The sequence below is a fragment of the Schistocerca piceifrons genome, chromosome 6, assembly GCF_021461385.2.
Source record: "Schistocerca piceifrons isolate TAMUIC-IGC-003096 chromosome 6, iqSchPice1.1, whole genome shotgun sequence".
NCBI lineage: Eukaryota > Metazoa > Arthropoda > Insecta > Orthoptera > Acrididae > Schistocerca > Schistocerca piceifrons.
In genome coordinates, this window is record NC_060143.1 from 511,604,129 (window position 1) to 511,628,593 (window position 24,465).

At 45.8% G+C, this 24,465-nt stretch overlaps 2 pseudogenes; one reads left to right on the forward strand and one right to left on the reverse strand.

The window, feature by feature from the left end:
* The first annotated feature begins 225 nt into the window (after window positions 1-225).
* On the forward strand, window positions 226-343 carry LOC124803928 (annotated as a pseudogene).
* Window positions 344-7,927: 7,584 nt separating this feature from the next.
* On the reverse strand, window positions 7,928-8,045 carry LOC124803621 (annotated as a pseudogene).
* Between the last annotated feature and the right edge of the window lie 16,420 nt (window positions 8,046-24,465).

Consider the following 24,465-nt stretch of genomic DNA (forward strand, 5'->3'; position numbering starts at 1 on the left):
TGCAACACTAAGCATGTGCTCTGTTACTGAACCTTCCAGGCATCCACAGACAAATTCTAGTTGGTATACTAGTGGCCATGAGTCGGGTAGTACCCTATCATGCTGAGCAATCCATGGCTGGGGGTGTGATGAACTGTGGTTCTCATTGTAAATATAAAAATTTTGAATTGAGAGAAAATGTTTTAATTAAAAATATTCGTAATTTCGCACCTCTGGACTTTCTCTGTCAACGGCCTTGCCGCAGTGGTAACACCAGTTCCCGTCAGATCACCGAAGTTAAGCGCTGTCGAGCTGGGCTAGCACTTGGATGGGTGTCCATCCGGTCTGCCGAGCGCTGTTGGCAAGCGGGGTGCACTCAGCCCTTCTGAGGCAAACTGAGGAGCTACTTGACTGAGAAGTAGCGGCTCCGGTCTCGGAAACTGACATACGGCCGGGAGAGCGGTGTGCTGACCATATGTCCCACCCTACCCGCATCCAGTGACGCCTGTGGGCTGAGGATGACACGGCGGCCGGTCAGTAGCTTTGGGCCTTCATGGCCTATTCGGGAGGAGTTTGGTTTGGTTTTTGTGTTTGGACTTTCTCGAAATTCTGGTACATGTATCCCAGAGATTCCATGGATGACCGATCCCTGTACGCTGTTGTTTTCTCGTTAATCAGAGTCATGTAGCAATGTTTTGCTGTTGCTTCTGGCTGAATCTACACGAGAGACGCGTTCGCACATTTGTCCCATCTCATCCACTAGCTTATTCTGCTGGGCAGTGAGAGGTGTTTGCTCGTCTTTGATGTCCAACGTTTCTTCCTGTGTCAACTCAACTACTCTCTGTACTCTCTCTTCCTGTTTTTTAAGAGCAGAAATAGCCTTCTTGGTTGCGCTCACTTCGACCTTTCCCAACACTGTCAGATCTCGCTCAATTTGGGAATTTTTTTCGTGCATCTCGTGCCACTAACCTGGTTGTCCTAGCCTCACTTTTGGATGCTACCGCTACGTCTCGCGTCTCGTCCGGTGTTTTCTTTATGTCTTCAAGCTTTGCCTTCACACTCATAACTTCATTCCTGATCTGATATGCGTTTTCGACACATTTATCAGCCCTCCTTTGAATTTCCTTAATTTCTTTCTTGACTTAGTCCTGTCTCTTTCCCTCCTTGTCCTGCCGCTTCGCAATTTCCCTAATTTTATTAATGAGTACCTCCTGCATTTGGTCTTCATCCTTCTTTTATTCCCTTTCCTGCCGTCTCTCTTCTGTCTCTTGTATAAACCGAATGATGGATTCTAATTTCGCATTTACACTAAAGTAGCCAGGACTAGACGGACACAATTCAAATGCTCTATGACGCGAAATCGGACTGTTACTTTCCCTGACTCTACCTCTTTCCGTATTTACAGAGCCTACGTGACCTGCCATCTCGGCATCCTTCATTTCCTCAGTGAACTGAACCCTCGTCATCGGACTACTCTGCATTTGACATTTGCGTCTTGTTTTCAGACTGATTTAAATGAACTTCTTCCGCCGTTCTGCATCAATGGCTGATTCGTGTTCCATTTGGGACGACATTAGTGCACAGCCTGTCTCACTACACACACTTGCTTTGTCTCTCGTAAGCATTCAAATCGACTGCTACTTCCGCGGGCGTCCTACTCTAATGCATCACCCTCCACAACTCTATTCTGATCTTTTAAACACCGTATACATTTATGCCTAATCCCACGAAACAAAGCCTACTCTAAAATGCCGTACACAAACCCATAATCAAATTTATTTCACAAAAGTTTGCACATCGCTGTTAGTAACGACGCAGCATCAGAAAAGAAGTGATGCAGAAGTCACTGACAAGACACAAAGAGAAAAAAAAAAGAAAAAAAAATCAATACATAAACAATACATGCACTGAAATAACGTAAATACAGAATACTTAAAACTGCTGAGATACAAGGCATAATACCAAATCCGAGTGTAAATGTTTTGAGTGCATCATAATCTCACTTAAAAAAAAAGTGCCTGTTCCGCAACATTACCCACTAACTAACTAACTCACAAAAGTGCCTTGAATAGATTGAATCGAAATTCTGGCCAAGGGATCCCAGCTGCAAGCCGTCGCTTGCTTTAATCATAAATATATGTCTGAGTGATGGTAAATTTTATTAATTTTACATAAAGGAAAGTATTATCTTCTCAGTAACCTTCAAATCGTGAGCTACACCCTTAATTTTTATGTATGAATTAGTGAATTCATTCATGCCACTTTCGTTGCCTTTGCCCGTGGGCACTTTCAGAACATAAATTAATAAATGGTTCAAATGGCTCTAAGCATTATGGGACTTAACATATGAGGTCATCAGTCCCCTAGACTTAGAACTAGTTAAACCTAACTAACCTAAGGACAGCACACACATCCATGCCCAAGGCAGGATTAGAACCTGCGACCGTAGAAGCAGTACTATTCCGGACTGAAGCGCCTAGAACCGCTCGGCCACATCGGCCGCCCTTAAATTAATGATCAAATTAACTAATTTCGTAAGATTGTTAGTGTGCCCACGTACCACCACAGTAAAATAAAAACAGTTAATAGCGAGGGAGTGTGGACGAGAAGAGTGGCGTATTTAAGTTTACAAAATAATTACATGTTTCATTAAACCTTTTGTAACTACAACTAGCTGACAAATCTTACACAAAAATGTCAAACACAAATCAGAAAAGAAATGGTGTTTGATTGGCAAAGCATATATTGAGGTCGAAGCTATACAAATTCTTCCCTGAATTAATCCCTTTTACATTGCAATCTGACTTTGTTTACATGAATCCACTGTGGAGCCAAACACTATCGAAATGGAATCAGCTACGACTAAGGGGTACGAAGTGCAGACAACCTCCTAGATGGTGTACCCCAGGCAACGCTGTAACATGGCACAGCGGTGAGAAGTCTACACATCCACGGCGGCCGGACGCGACAACGCCTCTCGGCCCACACAGAGGCAAATAGAGCAGAGTCTTAGCATGAAGAAGCTGAACGTATGCCAGTTCAACATAGAAGGCTACACGAGGACCAGGGGAGAAATTCTCGAAAAGATCTTAACGAGAGAACGAGTAAGTGTCGTACTCCTACAAGAGACCCACCTCACAGATGAAACCATCAATCGACTCAGAATACCAGGATTTACAGCTGTGAGCTACACTGGACACAACAAACATGGCATAGCCACCCTAGTGAAGAACGAACTCCTAAGGAATTTGGACACCAAAGTGATACCAGCAGAGCATACGATAGGCATAAAACTGGGAGAGATGACACTGTGTCTACAAACCTCCGTCACAGAAATGGCCCACAGGTATCCTACCCGAGGCTAACCACCCAGCAGTTAACGCTGGCGATTTTAACTCTCAGCACACCAGGTGGGGATACCCGAGATCCACAGCTGAAGGGACTGGACTAAGTGACTGGGCAGACAACCGGGACCTACACCTCCTTTTCGACCCCAAGGACACAGCGACCTTCAAATCAAAGGCGTGGGGCACAACGTCAACACCTCACCTGACCTTCGTCACACGTGGAGCAACAGGTATACCCGTGCGAGCCATAAGAAGGGTCCTCGAGGCGTTCCCCCGGAGCCAGCACAATCCAGTAATAGTGGAGATCGGACTATCAATCCCAATCATAAAAAGCCCCCCAATCCCCCGGTGGAACCTGAGGAAAGCTGACTGGAATAAATATCGATCCTATGTTGAGAAAATGATAAATCGGATACTACCAAAACCTGAGAACTACAAAAGATTCGTAAACTTAGTACAAAAAGCGGCCCTAAATGCAATTCCACGAGGATCGAGAAAGGAATACACCCCCTGCTGGACGAAAGAGTGTGAAACACTACTGGAGGAATATGAGAAGACTGGGGACGAGGAGACTGCAGACCAACTGATCAACGCCATGAATGGGGAACGTAGGAGTAGGTGGAAGGAGGCGATGGAAAATCTAGATTTTACCCACTCCAGCAGGAAGAGCTGGGGCCTGCTGAGGAAATTAGGCGGTCCCACAGCGCCTAACAGGCCGACTCTTGGAACCAGCGCATCTGAGATTGCAGCTGTCCTGAAACAGACCTCCAAAATCCAGCTAAAACAGCCGAAAAGAGAGAAATTTTCCAAGAGCTAAGCAGTTTATTGCTTAATAACCCAACCAACATGGGCATTGTAAAAGAAGTGGAGACAGAAGAGATATCCCAGGCCTTGAAGCTAATGAAGACAGGAAAAGCAGCCGGACCTGACTACATCCTACCAGAATTCTTAAAGGAATTGGGAACTTTAGGAAGAAGGTGGCTGGCCAAACTTTGTACGGAATGCGTAAGCACGGGGGTTGTGCCTAAGGAATGGAAAGAAGCAAAAGTCATCGCAGTGCTGAAACCCGGAAAGACTGGAGATAATCCTAGGAATTACAGACCAATATCCCTGCTATGTACCTCCTATAAATTATTCGAGAGAATATTGCTGACTAGATTAACTCCATACATCGAAGCCAACCTCCCAACATACCAAGCGGGTTTCCGAGCAGATAGAAACTGCTGCGATCAAGTGCTGTCCCTCACAACCTATACTGAGAAAGGCTTCCAGAACGAGATGAAAACTGGCCTGGTCCTCATAGACCTCACATCAGCTTACGACACAGTATGGATTGAAGGGTTACTGCTTAAGCTAACTAGAATCATAAATTGCAAGCAGACTTACAAACTACTCAAGAACATACTAACGAACAGGAAAATCAAGGTCTCACTCCATGGTACGAACAGTAAGAGCATGGTTCTGAATAATGGTCTGCTACAGGGTTCGGCACTAGCACCCGCTCTCTTCAATCTATATATAGCTGACTTGCCAGAAACTAAATCACGCAAATTTGCATATGCAGATGACCTGGCCATCGCATATCAGAGTAAAAACTACAACGATCTCGACGAAATACTGGATGCAGACCTTGAAGTCCTGAACACCTACTACTCCAAGTGGCACCTACTTCCCAACCCCAACAAAACAACCAACACCATAATGCACCTCAACAACAGAGAGACACACAGAAAATTACAGATCTCTTCGAATGGCCAAAGCATAAGACATGAGGATAAGCCTAAATATTTGGGAGTGAAACTAGACCGGACCCTAACGTACAGCTCACACCTCGAAGACACAAAGCAAAAACTAAAATCCCGCAGTGCTATCCTTTCGAAACTGGCTGGAACAACATGGAGATGTGGAGCGAGCACTTTGAGAACTTCAGCACTAGCCCTTGTCTACAGTGTAGCTGAATACTGTTCACCAGTCTGGAGGAGAAGTGCACACGTATCTAAAGTGGATGTCCAGCTGAGGGAGATAATGCGAATAATCTCGGGAACACTCAGGGCCACGCCCTGTGTTTGGCTTCCTGTACTAGCGAACATAGAGCCTCCAGAAATCAGGCGATCACAGCTAGCCCTAAAAACCTACAGGAAAATTATAGACAACCCGGACCTCCCTATCCACCAAGACCTGACACCGACAAACAGGCTTAAATCCAGATCACCTTTTTGGAAAATCGGTGAAGAACTACAAGCCTTTGAGCCGAGAACGGCCTGGAACGAAGTATGGTCGGCAAGTGAATTTAAGAACAAAAACTTAGTACACGATCCGAACAAGAAGATTGATGGCTTCACCATACCAAGAAGAGTGTGGACAGCTCTAAACCGGGTCAGAACGAGTGTTGGGAGATGTAAACACCTGATGAACAAGTGGGGCCTGGCAGACAGCGCTGTGTGTCAGTGCGGTGAAATACAGACAATGGACCATCTACTCGTGTGCAAAGTGTATGGCTATGGTGGTGAACGCATGGACATAAATAGTGACTCAGCCATAGAGTGGCTCAAAAACATATCTAATATAGTGTAGAATTACATTGTTTTCTTTTTTAGTATATAGTGATAAGAATATTGTAAATTATGCCTCTGTGATGATACGACTAAGTATACCACAAACTGTAGTTCACCTGAAAAGCCGGCCGCGGTGGCCGTGCGGTTCTAGGCGCTGCAGTCCGGAATTGCGAGGCTTCTACGGTCGCAGGTTCGAATCCTGCCTCGGACATGGATGTGTGTGATGTCCTTAGGTTAGTTAGGTTTAAGTAGTTCTAAGTTCTAGGGGACTGATGACCTCACTCGTTAAGTGCCATAGTGCTCAGAGCCGTTTGAACCATTTTTTGAACCTTAGTCCACCACAAGATACAGCCAATGAGTCTCCGCGAGGGAAGGACCTGAATATGAAGACGACAAAGAATCACAACCAGTTTCCACCAAGCCTCGGTGCAGGAACCTAATTAGCAAAAACGAAACTGCCCCCACGTTGCACAAACCACCGAACTATGCTCTACTCATTGAATCTCCCCTCTTGACTGTCCTGTTGGCCTGGCAGCCAATCCAGACACTGCACTGGTGTTCGCACGCTGGGGTAGAAATCCTCCACTTTGCATATCCTGAGAGGAGCCAGTCATCAACTCAAGATCTCTCTTGTCTGAGAAAAGAAGATGTTTGACCAAGAAGACATCATTCTCATCATGTTTTGGCAAAAAACATCTACCTAGAAAGGACCACAGTCCCTCATTTGTGGAAATATCTAATGTTTCCGAACCGACCATTTCCAATTTCTGAAAGAAGGCTGTTAATCCTCGCAGATCGTTATGCCTGTAAGATATACGTTTCTTGCCACTCACTAAAAGAACCTTGCGACTTCCGGGCATCAGGGAGTTTACAGTCTTGCGTCCAATGAACACGTACACCAGCTGCTCTGTCCGTATCGTCCCAGCTTCTAACGTGAGACTGCACATAGATTTATGATCTTCCAAACATGTGCACAAAAGTTCAGTTTACAGCAATCTCTCTTAAGTGATTTCCTCCAACCACTTTCTGCCATGAGGTAAAATGTTTTGTGAACCAGTGCCCTTCTGTCTGCTCTATGCAGAAGGAGGAGAACGCTTCAGTCAAAAGTCCCTCTTCATCTATGATCCACTGAGCGCTGCTTCCCAGAATAACTTAGCATTTATCGCCGTCAATTCATCTCTCTCCCTGTTATCTATCGCCTCCATTACAGTCCCTCAGGTACAAGTTCTCTACAGGTTACACATGCAGTTATGGTACCATTCTGCCCACAATTTCCCCATGTTAGAAATGTCATAAACCACACATAGCAAATGTAGCATTGGGGAACACCAAGATCACGACCTAAAATATGAATCTTAATCCAACTGACAATGTTGCTAAAGTGAGAGAGTGGTGTGCCACCTCTCAGGGGCACCAAGCTGAGAGGGTGCCATCCTAAACAGGATGTATTGCAATTAGTACTGGCCGCTTGGTGCCCCATAATGAGAGGGGTGCTCAAGTGCATAACACAATTAGTAATGGAAACACAGGTGAAACTATATCAGGTAAGGAAAAGTGATGGAGGGGGAAGGCACCAAATGATAAGTCGCTTACATGGAAAAATTTCCTCGAACTGAACCTGGGTGTTCCTAGGGCAGGCAGGAGCTGTGTCCTACCCAGCAGCTTTAGTGGGCTCGCATCAGCATCATAGCCTGAAAGGCTCGTCGCTCTGCATTTTTACACCTTTAATAATGCAATTGGAGGCGAGTTGATTTAGTTTAACTGGAGTCATGAGATCAGAGTAATTGTATGGGCTGATTTGATTTCCTTGTTTGAACCTCCTATAATCTAACATGCACTTCGCACCCCATCTTAAGGGCACAAGTTGCCCATCCGGACCATCCGACCGCCGTGTCATCCTCAGCTGAGGATGCGGTTAGGGGGGGGGGACGTGTGGTCAGCACACCGCTCTCCCGGTGTTAAGATGGTTTTCTTTGACAGGAGCTGCTACTATTCAGTCGAGTAGCCCCTCAATTGGCATCACGAGGCTAAGTTCACCCCGAAAAATGGCAACAGCGCACGGCAGCCCGGATGTTCACCCATCCAAGTGCTGGCCACGCCCGATAGCGCTTAACTTCGGTGATCTGACGGGAACCGGTGCATCCACTGCGGCAAGGCCGTTGCCTTATAATGTAACATGGTACCAGGTATTTCAGTTTGCTCTATGAGTGAGCTGTGGAAGTGAGATGTGCTGTGACAGGCGACTTGCTGTGAGACCCAGCGGAACGAGTCACAGGGAGACATGAACCCACCAGCTTTCGCAAAACTATGATGAGGCGAGAACCAGGTACAGCTGCCTCAATGTGTCGACGATGAAAGCAGACGGAGTAGTTATTGAGTAGTTTATAGCATGGTCTCCAGAGGGCTTTCGTTCCAGAGGACAGAAGCCAGTGGATGGTAGGTGCTACAAGCATGCGAAAAGAAATATTTGAGCAGATAAACATCTCATGACTTCCCTAACAATTTGACAAAACAGCTCTCACCTACTTAAGGTTCAGAAAGAAGTTGCAGCAAAGTTGGCAGCTAGCCTCGTGGACAGTTTTCTTAACATTTCACAGGACCTATAATGCGACGCTAGCTGATGGCTGAATGAGCGCTGATTGGTGTGATAGAAGTGGCATCAGGAGGATGTAACAATTAATACAAGTTTTTTAGAGAACAGGGGAGAAAATTCATACAACTGCCTTATTGAGGTTTCATCTTTTTTTGATGTGCTGTAGTAGCTTGTGGGAGGATTGGTGGACACATTTTGTTCATGGGAAGAAAGGATCAAGCTGGTTTTTGGAGACCTGAAAATATTAGTCGTGGCGGACAGTGAGTGAAAGTCGGATTGTAAAAGTCGTGGAGCTTAGAGGTGAACGGATTTGTGCCCTGCCGGGTGTGCTCTCAACTGGCAGAATCGTCTTGGGTCCAGTGTTCGAGTCCTCCACTGAACGATCATAGTGCTGCTCTCCTTAGCAGACAAGTGCAGCGTCTGCAATCTGCACGTATTAGGTTGAAGATTGTGGTAAGTGTCGTTTACAGATCTGGCATACTAAGACATGCCAGAGTTGGTAGTTCAAATTGGCTGACTCATACTCATCAGTTCATCCTCAGATCTATGGGATTCTGATGTTCTTGTTGCAGACAAACAGTCACTGTGATCGTCTTACAGTCAGGTTAAAATACATTTCACTCAGCCTGATAAGAGACTATTAAGCGTCTCCATATCACTGAGTAGCTTTGTCAATTCACAGTTACATATTTGCAATTCTCATCGGAAAGTAGATCACGCTAACATTAATATGCGCATAATAATTTTGATGCTCCAGTTTTCCAAATGTCATTTGTAATGAACCACAGAGAGCACTTAAATCTAGTGTTTATTATCAGATTCAGACTTTTCAGTGATAAAGATTGCGTCAGCTTCCCACATTCCTTTTCACTGCCTGGGCCTAAATAAATTTTAGCTTTAGTAGATCTGTTGCACACATAAAATTCACCACTGAGTCTGGAGTGTGCCTGATTGATGATTAAATTCACATACACACACTTGGGGTTTTGCAACTTAATTGCACGACTTTGAACTGAGCAATCGGCAATCACCAGCTTCTCCACCGAAAGTCAAGCTACTTCTCCGTGCTGCAAATACTGATTTATTGTGTAACATTCATAAAATACGCGTTTCCTTTTAATAACACTCCTTTTATTTTTGAAATTTCTTGTTACTTCAGATTACTCGTTATGCAAATAATTTGTAGATCAGGATAGCTGTTTCACGCCATAGTGGCTTGTCACAGTTCCTCCGTTTCTTAAAAATGTGATGAGCCTCGTCACACAGATTTGGGGGGGGGGGGGGGTTGACGCCCCTTCTGCAACGGCTCTTTCGAAGAAAGAAAACACCGTGTCATTGCTGGGATGTGCCTGCTGTGTGACCTCTCCGCGGCAGGCGCCAGGCCGGCCTTGTCTGTCGTTCAACCAACAGCCCGAGATTGCACTTTCCTTGCAAAATGTTGTCATTTCTTTGCATTACATACTGTTCCTATGCTACTTACATTTAATTAGAAATAAGAAATTACCACATCGACGTCGGTGGCGTCATCTTCAGAAACAGCACAAAATCGTTCGTAATTAGTTTGCAGCCGATATTGCCACTGGTTACAGTTCATGACTGCAGCCGAAGGTTGAGTATCAAGCGTTTAAAATTGCTGTGATGACTTATGGAATTCTATGTTTTTTAGAGCTACCTCAGATATTTTGTTTTGAAATTTGAAGTTCACGCCACAGATGCCGGTATAAAGCTCTTGATAGGCAATTTTTGCAAGGTGTAAGTTGAGGAGACGGTGTTCGGCAGAGTTTGGTCAGATTCATCAATAAGATGCACATTTACAATAACACAGTGTGGAGAATACTAGAGGCACAATAGTTACACGCCTACTTTATAGACGGAGTACATGCCTTGGTACCAAATGATATTGAACTCATAGTTCAGCTCTGTCAGTGGAAGCTATGAAGCTGGCAGTCGTCACTTTCAACTACTGCTGTGTGATTAAGTTGCTGGTATAATATACAGGTTGTCTATGTAGTTAAAAAAAGTACACTTATTTCCGACCATTGACTCCTAATATCAAATCACTGAGATTAGAATCCACCACAATCCATATAAAATTTATTCTAAAGGTCTAAGATAATCTGTGTAGTGCTGGTAGCAAACCTTACCACATTACGATGCAACGTTCGGGAAAGAATGAACGCAACGATAGAATGCCTAAAGCGATTCAAAGAATAACAACAGTATTGGCAAATCTCTACCTCGTAATTAACGTCTGCAACCGGGTTCTCCAGTGCATTCCAGCACTGTTGCTGTCGATAAGTAGCTTCCAGGTTCAAATCTTGAAAGCGGAAATTACCTCATTACCATAATTTGTTCTGGAAGGGGAAAGAGAGAAAATAACAAGCATTTCAGCGTATTAATTCTAGGGAATATCACAATGTAGGCACATTCAGTGTGTAGGGTGCGTGTGAAATTATTGTCGTTTGTTTTTTGTCAAATACTGCCCGACCCTCAACTCTGTTTGACTGGGGGCGTTATCGCGATGGATGATCACCACATTGCAAATTGTTTCTATTTCTTTCTACACTACGGGGCATAATATTTTTAATGCGAGATACACAGGGACATATTCGTGGTGGACTATTTTCCTAACGTCGAGGCAACAAATCATTATTTCTCTCACGTTATTTTGAATCTGTTTTGTTTTCTTCACGGCCTTGCCGCAGTGGATACACGGGTTCCCGTGACATCACCGAAGTTAAGCGCTGTCGGGCGTGGTCGGCACTTGGATGGGTGACCATCCAGGCCGCCACGCGCTGTTGCCATTTTTCGGGGTGCACTCAGCCTCGTGATGCCAACTGAGGAGCTACTCGACCGAACAGTAGCGGCTTCGGTCAAGAATACCATCATAACGACCGGGAGAGCGGTGTGCTGACCCCACGCCTCTCCTATCCGCATCCTCCACTGAGGATGACACGGCGGTCGGATGGTCCCGCTAGGCCCTTCGTGGCCTGAAGACGGAGTGCTTTTTTTTTGTTTTCTTCAGTGTTGATGACGAAACGGTTCTCGACTAGTTCGATTGTGGCTTGGTTTCTGGATCATAAACACAAATTGTTTTTGATAGAAACTACTTGTTTTGCCATTTGCTCAACTGTTACGTAGTTAAACAAATGAAACAATACTTACGGAAATAAGTGTATGAAAACGGATAACTATAGGTTAGTTGATTGAAATGGATAAGTAGAAGAGGCGCTTTTATGCTTCCGTGCAAACTACTACGTTTTATTCTTACATGGAGCGAAGATGTGCAGCTTTATTGAACAGCCCACTGGTCGACTGCATAGCGGTCAGCGAAGGCTTGTTTTGTGATACCTAACCCCCAAAGATGACTGACCCACCTTCGAACGAATCACTGACCATAGGCTACGTACTTTCACCTAATACGAAGAACAGAAACAAAAGAATGTGACTAGGGAAAAAGAAGGCACGCCAGGACACACTGTCTGGCCCCCTCCTGCGGACTAGTAATGGTTAATGATAACTGAATCAACACTGAATACCAGAAAGTAAGAAGGTTCTGTACTAGTTAGCCTGGCAGATCCTAGACTGCACTGCTGAGGTGGGTAGAAATAAGCTTGGAAGCACATCATGTGAATGTGTCTGCTGCCTCTGGTACTACAGGAACTGCAGAGCAGTTGTAGTACAAGCCTCCACGCCCAAGGAATCCGAGAGGGCAGGGAGACACGGATGCCCAGGCAAAGACTGCCGTCCACAAAGAAATCTACGTCAGAGGCAGACTATCACATCGTCCTCTGTAGAGGCCACAAAGCGGACAGTGTGCGCTTGTGACTGGAATACCACTGACTTTGAAAAATCTAAGACGCACAAACTGTTTTTAAGTGGACTACTGATCTTTTTAGATTGGTAAGTTTTCTTATGATTATCAGTCATAACAATAGCAACAATAATAAAGATGGAGGTGAACGTAGGGAGATGTAGTAATAATGGCGAGAGTACTTGTAGTATTAACAATGGCAACTTTTATGTAATTTGTAAGTAACACCATTATTACGTAAACTAATGGGAATCTAGCAACATAGTTGCATTCACCTACACTACACAGCTGCCGTTTAGAATCAATATTCGCTGTTCGAAAATAAAAGGTTCTAATATATGTGTAGCTAAGAATCATACGTGTTTATATTACTAATGTGTCCCTTAGTATCACATAGCCAACAGTCCCATGCGACATCACTTCTTTACTGCCGTATTACCAATATTTTCCGTCGGCATTTGTAATGGAACGTTTCCTCGTCCCGACTATGAACCAAAGTAGCATTTGGGTTTTTTCAACTTTTCTCTTTGAGAGAGCTCTAAGCTTATGTTAACTGCCAGACGAGGGCGAAGAAAGGAAAGAGAATGGACCTTTGTATCGGTGAGCTGTGCGCGGCTCACGGTCACGTCATCTTGTTTTTGTGGTTCTGGCGCCTCATTTTTCTTTTAATTCGATTTACTGCTGGTTTGCTTGCCCGAGAGTGGCAGCAGCAGCGCTTATCGATAAGTGCACTGTCGTACTATCTCTGGAGCGACCGCTTTTATTTCCGGGTCGTCGTCTGGCAGTCACCTTTCGGCACGCGAGAGGCACGGACGTCTTGTTTACGTCCTCGCCACGCAGCTCGCTCGCGGAGTTGTTTACATGACTCTGCCATCTTGGCCCCCCATAATTCCTTGGAAAGAGAATGGATTATGCCCACAGAAAATCGACGCTAAAGATCAGCTTTTCACCTGAATATACCCAACCAAAAGCACTTGAAATCGAACAGTTTATCAGAGATGAAGTCAAGATTGATTGCAATGATCTCGTTGGCATCCAACTGTCTATAGCGAGCAATGTGGTATACGTGAAATCGGTTAACGAAGACATATGTGACAAAATTTTAAGTGCAACTCGAAGTGGTCTTAAGTTCTGTCACTCTGATGGACACATCGGTGACGTAACTTTGTAACATGCGTGACTTGGACTGCGAATGGTCCGTGTATTTAACTCCCTTTTGAGGTGCCTTCAGAAGTAGTGGTATCGGCATTCCGCCAATATGGGAAGGTGATTAGTCATACAGCTGGAAAGTGGGTTCAGTTCACTACATATCCGGTTCTCAATGGAGAACGAAAGATCCGCATAGAGGTAACCAAACATGTGCCGTCCTACTTATATACTAGTGGCTGCCGTGCAATTATAATTTATGGTGGCCAGCCGAAGACATGCTCGGGATACGACAAAGAAGGACACCTCCGTTCCAGATGTCTGCAACGCAGAATTACACAGTTACTGCCTGGGGACCTGAAGGCCACGACCGCTCCGACGACGCTACCGCTGACGTTTGTCGAAGTTCTCCATAACGAGCCCCGACCGCGATCACCAGTGGCTCCCACTACTAACGCATCGTCGTCTCCGGTAATGCTTCAGGCTGTTGGGACGGACCGACGCCCTTGCCTCCTCCTCCCGTCCTGTGCAGTGGTGAGCAATCTCTAGTGCAGGGGATGGCCATTGACTCCATAGTTGTGCCTACCGATGCTTTTGTGCCTGACCATACGGATCCCTAGGCGTCTTCGGACGCTGAAGATCACGTGCCCAAGCAAAGGTCGCCAAAGAGACGCCGGAAACGGCGGATCGCCCTGTTGACACCTGCAAGAAGTTTCCCCGATGGACGATTCCGTGGTGGAAGCACCAAACTGCCCCCATCGGAGGTACAACCATTTCGCATGCACCAGGAGCTGTAACTATGGACGTTGAACAGCAGCTGAGCCAGCACCATTCTTCCGCCGCCGACGTGACACCGCCTTCGGACTCCAAAGGTACTCCGCTGGACGCACACCATCCACGCACCTTTGCGTGGTCTGACGATGTAGACACCTGCCGTTGTGACAGCAGCGAATGCTACTGCTCCAACCCACGGCTGCTAATCGGAAGGGTTCCTGGATGGGGATGTGCAGCCTGCTGGGACAACGTTCCTATTCGCTGCTGCTCTGTGTGCCTACATGAGCGTCCCAGTAGTCCCAATTCCGCGAGAACCTTACAGGATTGGCTCCATCAGTGTCAACACCATTTGCACCCCTGTCAAACTACCTCTGCTCCGTGAAATGTTGAGGGTGTCCGACCTTGATGTTGCCCTTCTGCAGGAACTTCGCCTAGCGACGTTTCCTAATATATATGGCTATGTTTCCTACCTCACGCCGTGTGCTGACGGTGGCAGTGGGACTGCTATTCTTTTAAAGGAAGGCATTGAGGTAGACGACCTGATTTACCGACTGTCGGCTAGGGGTCTTGCTGTGACTTTCCGCGGTGTCCGAATCATCAATGTTTACGCTCGCTCGGGCACTGCCAAGAGAAGGGAACGGTCGCAGTTCTATTCAGAACAGGTCGCTCCTTTGTTTGTAGGCCGCTACGACCATATTACGAGGCGTGTTCTTTTTAAGTAAGTACCGTTTTGAAATAAAAAAGAGACGTGCTAAGATTTCTCAATAATTTTATTTTTAAATGAAAGCCTGTACCTTAATCTACGCACTGACACCACTACAGTCTCATTCTTCCTTGTTTACGTTGTGTACTGAGTGTTTAAGATGCCTCCGATAATGGTGAGTCCCGCCGACTGAGAAGTACGGGCTGTTATAAGATTTCTTAGTGCTAAAGGCCTAAAGGCGATCGATATTCATCGTGAGATCTGTGCAGTTTACGGGGAAAACATTCTGAGTGATGGAATGGTAAGAAAGTGGGTGAGAGCATTTAAAGATGGCCGCACAAATGAACATGATGAACAACGGTGTGGGCGTCCTTCGGTTGCTAATGAAAGTTTGGTGCAGAAAGTGGACAATAAGGTGAGAGCAAGTAGACGCTTTACGATTTCCTCCTTGCGGGATGACTTTCCTAATGTTTCTCGTAGTGTTTTGTATGGCATTGTGACTGAGCACTTGCCGGCCGAAGTGGCCGTGCGGTTAAAGGCGCTGCAGTCTGGAACCGCGAGACCGTTACGGTCGCAGGTTCGAATCCTGCCTCGGGCATGGATGTTTGTGATGTCCTTAGGTTAGTTAGGTTTAACTAGTTCTAAGTTCTAGGGGACTAATGACCTCAGCAGTTGAGTCCCATAGTGCTCAGAGCCATTTGAACCATTTTTTTGACTGAGCACTTGAATTACCGAAAATTGTGCGCACGTTGGGTACTGAAAATGTTGACGGATGTGCACAAAACCAAACGTTTAGACACTGCATTGACTTTCCTTGAGCGGTACCACAACGACGGTGATGATTTCTTAAGCCAAATTGTTACGAGCGATGAAACATGGGCGGCCTACGTCACACCAGAATCAAAGCAACAGTCCATGGAAGTTGAGCAAGGGCATCGTTTAGCTGCAGGACAATGTCCGTTCTCATATGGCGAATCAGACCAAAGATCTCATCGCATCTTTTCGATGGGAAACTCGAAATCATCCTCCGTACAGCCCCGATCTTGCGCCCAGTGACTACCATCTGTTCCTGCACTTGAAGAAACACCTTGGCGGTCAGCGTCTTCAAGACGATGACGAAGTGAAAACAGTGGTGATGCAGTGGTTAACAAGTCAGGCGGCAGATTTCTATGAGGAGGGTATTCAAAAACTGGTACAACGTTATGACAAGTGCCTCAATATTGACAAAAATTATGTAGAAAAGTAGATTAAGGTACAGGCTTTCATGTAAAAATAAAATTATTGAGATATCTTAGCACGTCTTTTTTTAATTTCAAAACGGTACTTACTTGAAAAACACCCCTCGTATTCTTGGCGGTGACTTCAGTTGTGTGTTATCCAAGAAGGACCAACATCCTCATTTCACCACGTGACAGGAACTCAAGCTGCTCGTGCATGAACTGAACCTCATCGATACTTGGGACCACGTGCATAGTGATCGACCTGGATATACGTACGTCACCAGCCATTCAGAAAGTCGTCTTGACCGTGTCTACGTTTCCCAAGGAATCGTTAACTGCCACGCTTGACGCTGAGTTATGGCCTACCGCCTTCTCCGACCATATCGCCTACATTTGCACTGTTTCGCTCTAGAGGCAGAAGGTATGGCGCGGTCGAGGCCTGCGGAAGCTGAATGTCGCCCATCTCAAGGATCCGGAATGAAGGCAGGTCGCAAAGACGACGTGGAAGAACTGTGTGAGACGCCTTCCAGCGTATCCTTCAACACTCAGGTGGAGGCTCGACTGCACCAAATCTGCTTTACGTCGTTCGATGATGAATTACGGTCGCGACAAAATGCTGTGGCAACGACATACCGTGGAATACTATTTCACAATTCTCCGGGAACTATCGAACCATGCCCCCTCCGTTCGACAACAGGTTGAAATTCAAAGGACTAAGGCGATGATAATATCCTTGCCTTGAAGGCACAATAGTAAGTGCAAGATGTCATGATTGTGTGCTAGGAGAACCCCCGTCCTTGCATCATATTATCCGAGAGAAGCAGCGGTGTCGGAGAAAGCTGGTCAACGCCCTCGACATGCCAAATGGTCGTCGATTAATGTCCCAGAATGACTTAGTAAACGCCTTTGTGGATCACTACAAACAGTTCTACGCAGCAGAGGACCAGAACTTGGCGGTAACGACTGATGTCCTCCGTTCCTTGACAGGTAACCTTGACGGGGCTGCTGCGGAGATTCTCACAGCGACAATTACGGCTGATTGCGCCGCTGATGCTCTTTGTAAGGGTGCGGCGAACAAAGCTCCAGGTCCCGAAAAGTTTGGTTCAAATGACTCTGAGCACTATGGGACTTTACATTTGAGGTCATCAATCCTCTAGAACAACTTAAACCTAACTAACCTAAGGACCTCACACACATCCACGTCCGAGGCAGGATTTGAACCTGCGACCGTAGCAGTCGCGCGGTTCCGGACTGAAGCGCCTAGAACCGCTTGGCCACCTACCCGACGAGTTTCCGCTCGAGTCTTACCGTACATTTCACATCATGAGCTCACGCTGGACTGTGATGTATGAAGAACTGATGATCCCTGACCTTCCGCTGCGACCCGAATTCGTAGAAGGCTTGCTTATCCAGGTCACCAAGCCATCGGGAGGTCGCGGAGTTGGACATTATCGGCCGTTGACTATGTTAAATTGTGACTTCAAGATTTTTATCCGGATTCTTGCCGCTCGCCTTCGGAGCGTCATCCCTCAAGTCATTTCTCTGTACCAAACGTGCTTTGATGGTGACAGTAACATTCAGACGGCACTCAGCGATTACCGTGACGTCATAGCCCTGGCCACGACCTGTCGAAGTCGAGGCGCCTTAGTGACAGTGGACTTCGACCACGGCTTTGATAGAGTGAGTCATGACTTTCTATAAAAAGTACTCCGACGGATGGCCTTCCCCCACAGGTTTATACACATCGTCTTGCGGCTCCTCCGAGGTGTCACGTCGCGAGTGCTGGTCAATGGCCGTGCGGCGGGCCCTCTTAATGTCATCCGGCCGGTCCGTCAAGGATGTCCGCTGTCGATGCTCCTATTCGCCACCGTCCTTGAGCCACTGTTACACGGTTTGAGGAGCCGGCTGACAGAGATAACAATGAGGGGGCATACTTTCATCTGCCGCGCCTATGCAGATGACGTGGTTTTCTTGGTTCTATCGGAGGATGAAGTGCAAGAGGCACTGGCATGGATCAACCTGTACCGGACTTCTGCGGGCAGCTGTGTGAACCTGACGAAATCTAGCTCTCACTCTAGAGGTCTTCCAGCAGAGAGTGTGGCTTGAGTGCTATCAGTGGACAAGCTCAAGTGTTTGGGGATCACCTTCACGCGTGATATATAGCGCACGATCTCATTTAACTGTAAAAGCCTGCTTCAAGCTATCCGCACGAACAATTGTGGCAACCTTCTTAGGGTATTGGACGTGTTACAACGGGTGGATTTTGTTAAAACTCATTTAGTCTCGGTACTACCCCATTTAGCACAGATTTTACCGATGCCAAAGGCAATGGCACACAGACGCGTTCGGCTACTTTGTAAGCGTCGGTCTTATCTTCAAAGTCCGGCCTTGTCAACGTCCAAGCGAGAGCAGCTGCCCCTTATCTAAGTACGATGGTTAAATCGTGGACCCGCAGCCGAAACGGATTATCTGGAGGACTGATTAACTTACTGGCCCTTCCCTCTCGAGTGGCCCTCGTTGCAGTAGCCCAAATTTCTTCCTTTCTCTGTCATGTCAGGACCTTTTTCATCGAATACAGTTATGTCCATGTTGACTTACCTAGTACCAAGAACGTTACGGGTTGTGATGTTTACCGCCTAATGATGAGAAATCATACTTGGAATGTTGTGGAAAGCCGACATTCTGCGATCGCATGGCCCGTGGTTTGGCGTTCTGTGCACCACGTCCTCCTCGACATGAACCCTCGTGCGACCTGGTATCTGGTCGTTAACGGAACTTCTTCTACATGCAATAAAAATAACAGATTCACCGCTGTGTCCCATTTCTCACACGCTTGATACGGACGAACATCGACTGATGTGTGGATCTTCTGGAGAGGTGTGGCAGCTGATTCAGAAGATCCTTGCCTGTCTTCTACGTACGGCTCCCCATGCCGAAATCACTTCTGTTCCCAGGTGAGACATATTTCCCGCGTACGAAGACCAACGCTGTGATCTGCATAAAAGGCATCTCGATCTGTTACTTGTTCCATGAACGTTATAAAAGTGTTCTTGATTTTTGGACGTTTCTGCAAGATCGCTTTACTTTTCTCGTGCACCATCCGCGATACCGTCAGTACTATGCCTACTTTTTGGGCAGAGCCTTCTTCGATTCCCCCTGCAGCTGGGGTGTCCTAGGTATGAGGTGATTTCAGTGTGATTGTATAATACCAGAACTCGGTTCAGTGTACAGGAAAAATGCAATATTCTTCGTGGAGACGTGCCTGGAACATGCCTGACTGCCTTGGGATTCAGAGTGCGTCTACCCACAAGTAGGAGTGACGCGGATGCCATTTTGTTTGTTCTCCCAGGACGGTGTTTTCTTTAATTTCTTTAGTTCCCTTTGTGTTGTGTTTGTTACTGATCGTAATTACACATCAATATTTTTCGCCTGGAGGGCGTCTTATGTGATTTCAAAAGCATATAAAACATAAACAAAAAATAAAAATAAAAATAAATTGGTATGATACATGATCAGAAAAAAACTGGTGTTGAAAAAGTTTCCTTTTTTAAGTTTCCAAGAAATATTATTTTTATTTTATGAAGAAGATCGTCACTTATTTTAGAACACCGTCACTTATTTTACAGCACCGGAGATTTTTGCTTTGTCATTAAAAAAAAAGTAAGCAGGAGATCCCGGGTTCGATCTCTGTCCAGGAAAAAAAGGTAGCGAAAAAAAATAAAATATAAACAAACGAAAAAAATACGTAGGAGATCCAGTGTTCGAATGCCGGTCTGACATTCATTTTCACTTGTCACTGCTGATGTCGCGCAATGTTCTGATGCAGCTGATATCAGGAGCCCATTCTCTTTTCATAATATTTCCATAATATGTATCACAGCTGCAGCTTCTGCATAGTGTCTGTTCTTTCGGACATGTCCAAATAAACAGACGCCATGCATTCACATAGAATACTAAGTTTGTTTCCAGGCAAATGGGAATTCCCTGGTGAACTTAATGTGGTAAGGGGGTAAGGGGGAGAGCGAGAGGCGGGGGGGGGGGGGGGGGGGGGAAATAGTGACAGGTGACCTTGGCGGAAAAACCCCAGAAAAAGTCGGTTGTCCAACCAGCAACTGTTACAAAGAGAAATTCTCGAAATTTCCTTCAAAGAAACTAATATTTCTGCAATCTTTACGTTGCACTGGCATAAAGGATCATCAACTGTATTTTGTTATTCATTCAGTTTTCTGTAACAGTTGCGTACATATTCCTTAATTGTGACTAATTTCTAATGGGCCCGTTCATTTTCGAACCGTTGCATGCGTTTTATCATGTCATTGTAAAATAATTCCTCTTTGCCAGAGTAAGACAGATCGAATATATACTGTAAGAACGGCACAGAACTGTTATTACTCTGGCATTATTTTGCTATGCAAACGCAGAAAATCGTTCGAAAATGGAGGTAATAGTTCGAAACTAGCCACCGTTAAGGAATATGAATGCATCTGTGATAGGAAACTAAATAAATAGTATGCTAATACTAGTATGTTAATGCTGCAATTGTGTTACGGCAGAAACGATGCGATTTTAAATTCCTCGTGGGAAGGACCAATCGGAAGCTGTATTGTGGTGTTCATGACGACTCAGTCATCAAGGCAGAGGCGTTATTGAGCCAAAGAAACACCGGTGTGTCTCTGGCATGACTCACTGCAGAGGTCTCTTCATATTGTGCCAGTGAATCACCCTTTCACCGAGCATATTATTTACTGCTTTAGTTTGGTTCTGCTTTTCGTTGTTGTTGCTTCTGGCATACGATTTTGGCTTCACCCACCGACCCGATTTGGTTCACTACTCAGGACATAAATTCATTCATCTCGGAATCCTGCTGACTGCACTAGAACTGTTTTCAGTGATGAATCCCGCTTTGAACTGAGCCCTGATGATCAGTGAAGAAGAATCTGGAGACGCTCCAGACAGCGGTGGGATACCAACCTGACTCCTCATTTCATAGCATTACATCTCTTGCCTGCCCGGTTGGCCATGCGGTCTAACGCACGGCTTTCCGTGCGGGAAGGAGCGACTGGTCCCCGGCACGAATCCGCCCGGCGGATTTGTGTCGAGGTCCGGTGAGCTTTCCAGTCTGTGGATGGTTTTTAGGCGGTTTTCCATCTGCCTCGGCGAATGCGGGCTGGTTCCCCTTGTTCCGCCTCAGCTACACTATGTCGGCGATTGCTGCGCAAACAAGTTCTCCACGTACGCGTACACCACCATTACTCTACCATGCAAACATAGGGATTACACTCATCTGATGTGAGACGTTCCCTGGGGGGGTCCATCGGGGGCCGAACCGCACAATAACCGTGGGTTCGGTGTGCGATGGCAGAGGGGTGAAGTGGACTGCGGTAGTCGTCGTGGGGTTGCGGACTACTGTGGCTGTGGTGGAGACGGAGCCTCTCCGTCGTTTCTAGGTCCCCGGTTAACATAACATAACATAACAAGACCTCTCTTGTTTGCCATCTGCGGTACACCTACAGCACAGCGGCACGTCGATAATATTCTACATCCTGTTTTGTTGCTCTTCATAGCAAACCATCCTGGGCTTATATTTCACTAAGCTAGTGTTCGCCTGCACATGGCGATATTTTCTACTGCTTGTTTTCGTGATTACCAAACCCTACCTTGGACAGCAAGGCCTCGGAATCTTTCCCGAATTGAGGACTTTTGGAGCATTATGTGTGGGACCCTCCAACTATAAAGGGATTTTTACGATTGGATAGAATTCGGCACAATACCCTTCAGCAGGTCATCCAACAACTCTTTCAATCTATTCCATCACGAATAACTGCTTTCTAAAGGGCCAGAGGTGGATCAGCGCGTTACTGACTTGGTCAATTTGTAAATTTCTTTCTCTTGAATAAATAATCTGTTTTGAGCCGTGGCTGGCTCATGCTCTGCGCTGGATTAATCCTTGTTTGCTATTCTGTGTTTAGTCTCCCGCAGTTATCGCGATTATGCTGTTATCCTCTCCCTCCGCCCGTGGCAGCAGCGGTGTGTATCAATATTCACACCTTGGACTGTCTTTGACCTGGCGCTTATAGCTTCCGGCTGGGCGGTGTGCGACCAGTCGGTCGGTTGGCGTGGAGCAGCGAGGAATTCTCCGCGGGACGCAGTTTGGCTGGGGCCGCTGGCGGTCTCTATGCATGTCGGAGTCTGTGGTGCTGTTCCCATTGATACGAGGTCCGTGGCTCACCGACCCTGGACACGGAAGTTGAGTTTTGATTTAATCTATCAGGAAGCCAAGACTGTTCACATTGTGTCGTTTGTAGTTCGTTGTCGGCTGTTGGGATATACCCTCGAGCAACACCGTGGTTTTCAAGTTGGAAAATTGTAGCCACCCTCAAGCGGAGTTTCACTGTATTTGGTTATTTGAATTGAAGTGCACCGGCGGAATCTTATGCCTTGTGGCCGTTAACCTTCCAGTTACCAATCCTGGCAGTTGATGTGAATTCAGGCAGTGTAGTTTCCTCATCGTGTTGTTGCTGTCCAGCACGGTGTGTTGTTTGACAGCTCCATGTATGATTGGTTGTGGGCGCCAATATCTTCTACGTTGTTCCGTTGAACTCGCCGTTGTGCCCTGGTCGGGTGAGGTAGAAGTTATCCTGTCGGTGGGTCCGTTGACTGTCGGTGGTCGGCCGTTGTAGCCGAGCGGTTCGAGGCGCTTCAGTCTGGAACCGCGCCACAGCTACGGTCGCAGGTTCGAATCCTGCCTCTGGCATGGATGTGTGTGATGTCCTAATATTAGTTATGATTAAGTAGTTCTAAGCTCTAGGGGACTGATGACATCAGATGTTAAGTCCCATAGTGCTCAGAGCCATTTGAACCATTTTGACTGTCGGTCGTTTGGGCTGTCGTTGAATAGTGAAACATTGGCATGACTGCCCGTCTCACCTAAGCGAGCGTTAGTGTTTGAATTCCAGGCCGACCCTCGAACATCTGAGCGCCCTTGGGTGTACTGCCCTTTATTTTTTGTTTTTGTTGTTTGTACTTGTATGGCTTCTAGCCGATTTTTTAAAAATTAAGGTTCTTTTGCCGTTAAGGCGTAAGATTCTTTAGGCCTTCAGCCTAATTTAAGACCTTTGGCATTTTAAAGGTTTTAATGTGATTGAATTTTAAGTGTTGGGCCTTCAGCCGATTTTGAGTTTGAGTTGCTTTGCTCTTAAGACCTTCAGCCTAAATTAAAGAACTGTTTCACGTAAGGCCTTTGGTATTTTAAAAAATTAGTGTTATGGAGTTTTAAGTGTTAGGCCTTCAGCTGATTTGAATTTAACTTGTTTGCTCTTTAAGTGTCTGATTCTTTGGGCCTCCAGCCTAACTAAAGAACTGTTTTAAGATTTTTAAATTAAAGTTGCGTTCAGCCGCTAATTAAGTCCCAAAGATTAAAGCTGTGCGTTGAAAAAAATTTTTTTTTGGCTCTTGTAATATTTGATCAAATAATAAAGTTGGATGTTCGAGTGTAACTGACAGCCCCTTATTTTGGCCACTGTCCACAATTTAAGCTACCTGTCCTTTCCTGTGGGTTAAGCTGGGCGTCATGTTTACCTGTATATTTGCGTCACTTCTACCGATTTCCTCCCATTCTGATAATTCCTTCGTGGTACGTTGTTTATTCTGTCTTAGAGTGTATTTATAAATTATATACACAAAACTTCTTTGTGAATCAGTTTCTCCATTAGTCAATACGATATAAAGCCTAACAGACACTCACAGATGTCGCTATATTTTGTTCTCCTGAACATTGCTAGCGATATGCGTATAGATGAATCACGGTCTCGGGTTCCATAGCATGACACTTTTCGCAACATTTCGACAGTGTGGACATTTTCTGAGAAAAAATGAGGCTTCATTGCATCCCATGATTCCACTATCTGATTCTATTCTCTTGCCGATTTTCTATCCAGTGCTTCGTTCGACAATGTCTTCCAAGAAAAAGAGTTATAAGTTTTTGTATGTTACCATTCGGCTGTTTGGGTCTGGGAAGCGCGAAGTTCTTAGTATAAAACTCGCATTAAATAAATTCATACACGACTTACCCATTGGTAGTATGGTAGAGGTTGAAAAAAAGTGACTTAAACATTTCATTTAACATGCTGCAACGTCAGCAATGAAGGAAAAGCTAAAAACGACACATGAGCAGCGGTTTCCGACCCTGAGATCTCATGCCAATAGTCCCAAAAAGGTAAACACGGAAATAAGCGTTACAAAATCGAAAATGTTTTTGAACACTCCAGTTTTTGAAATGGCGAAAGACGAATGTTCTGCCATTAACGTTCAATCAAATTAAAATTAACATTTTTT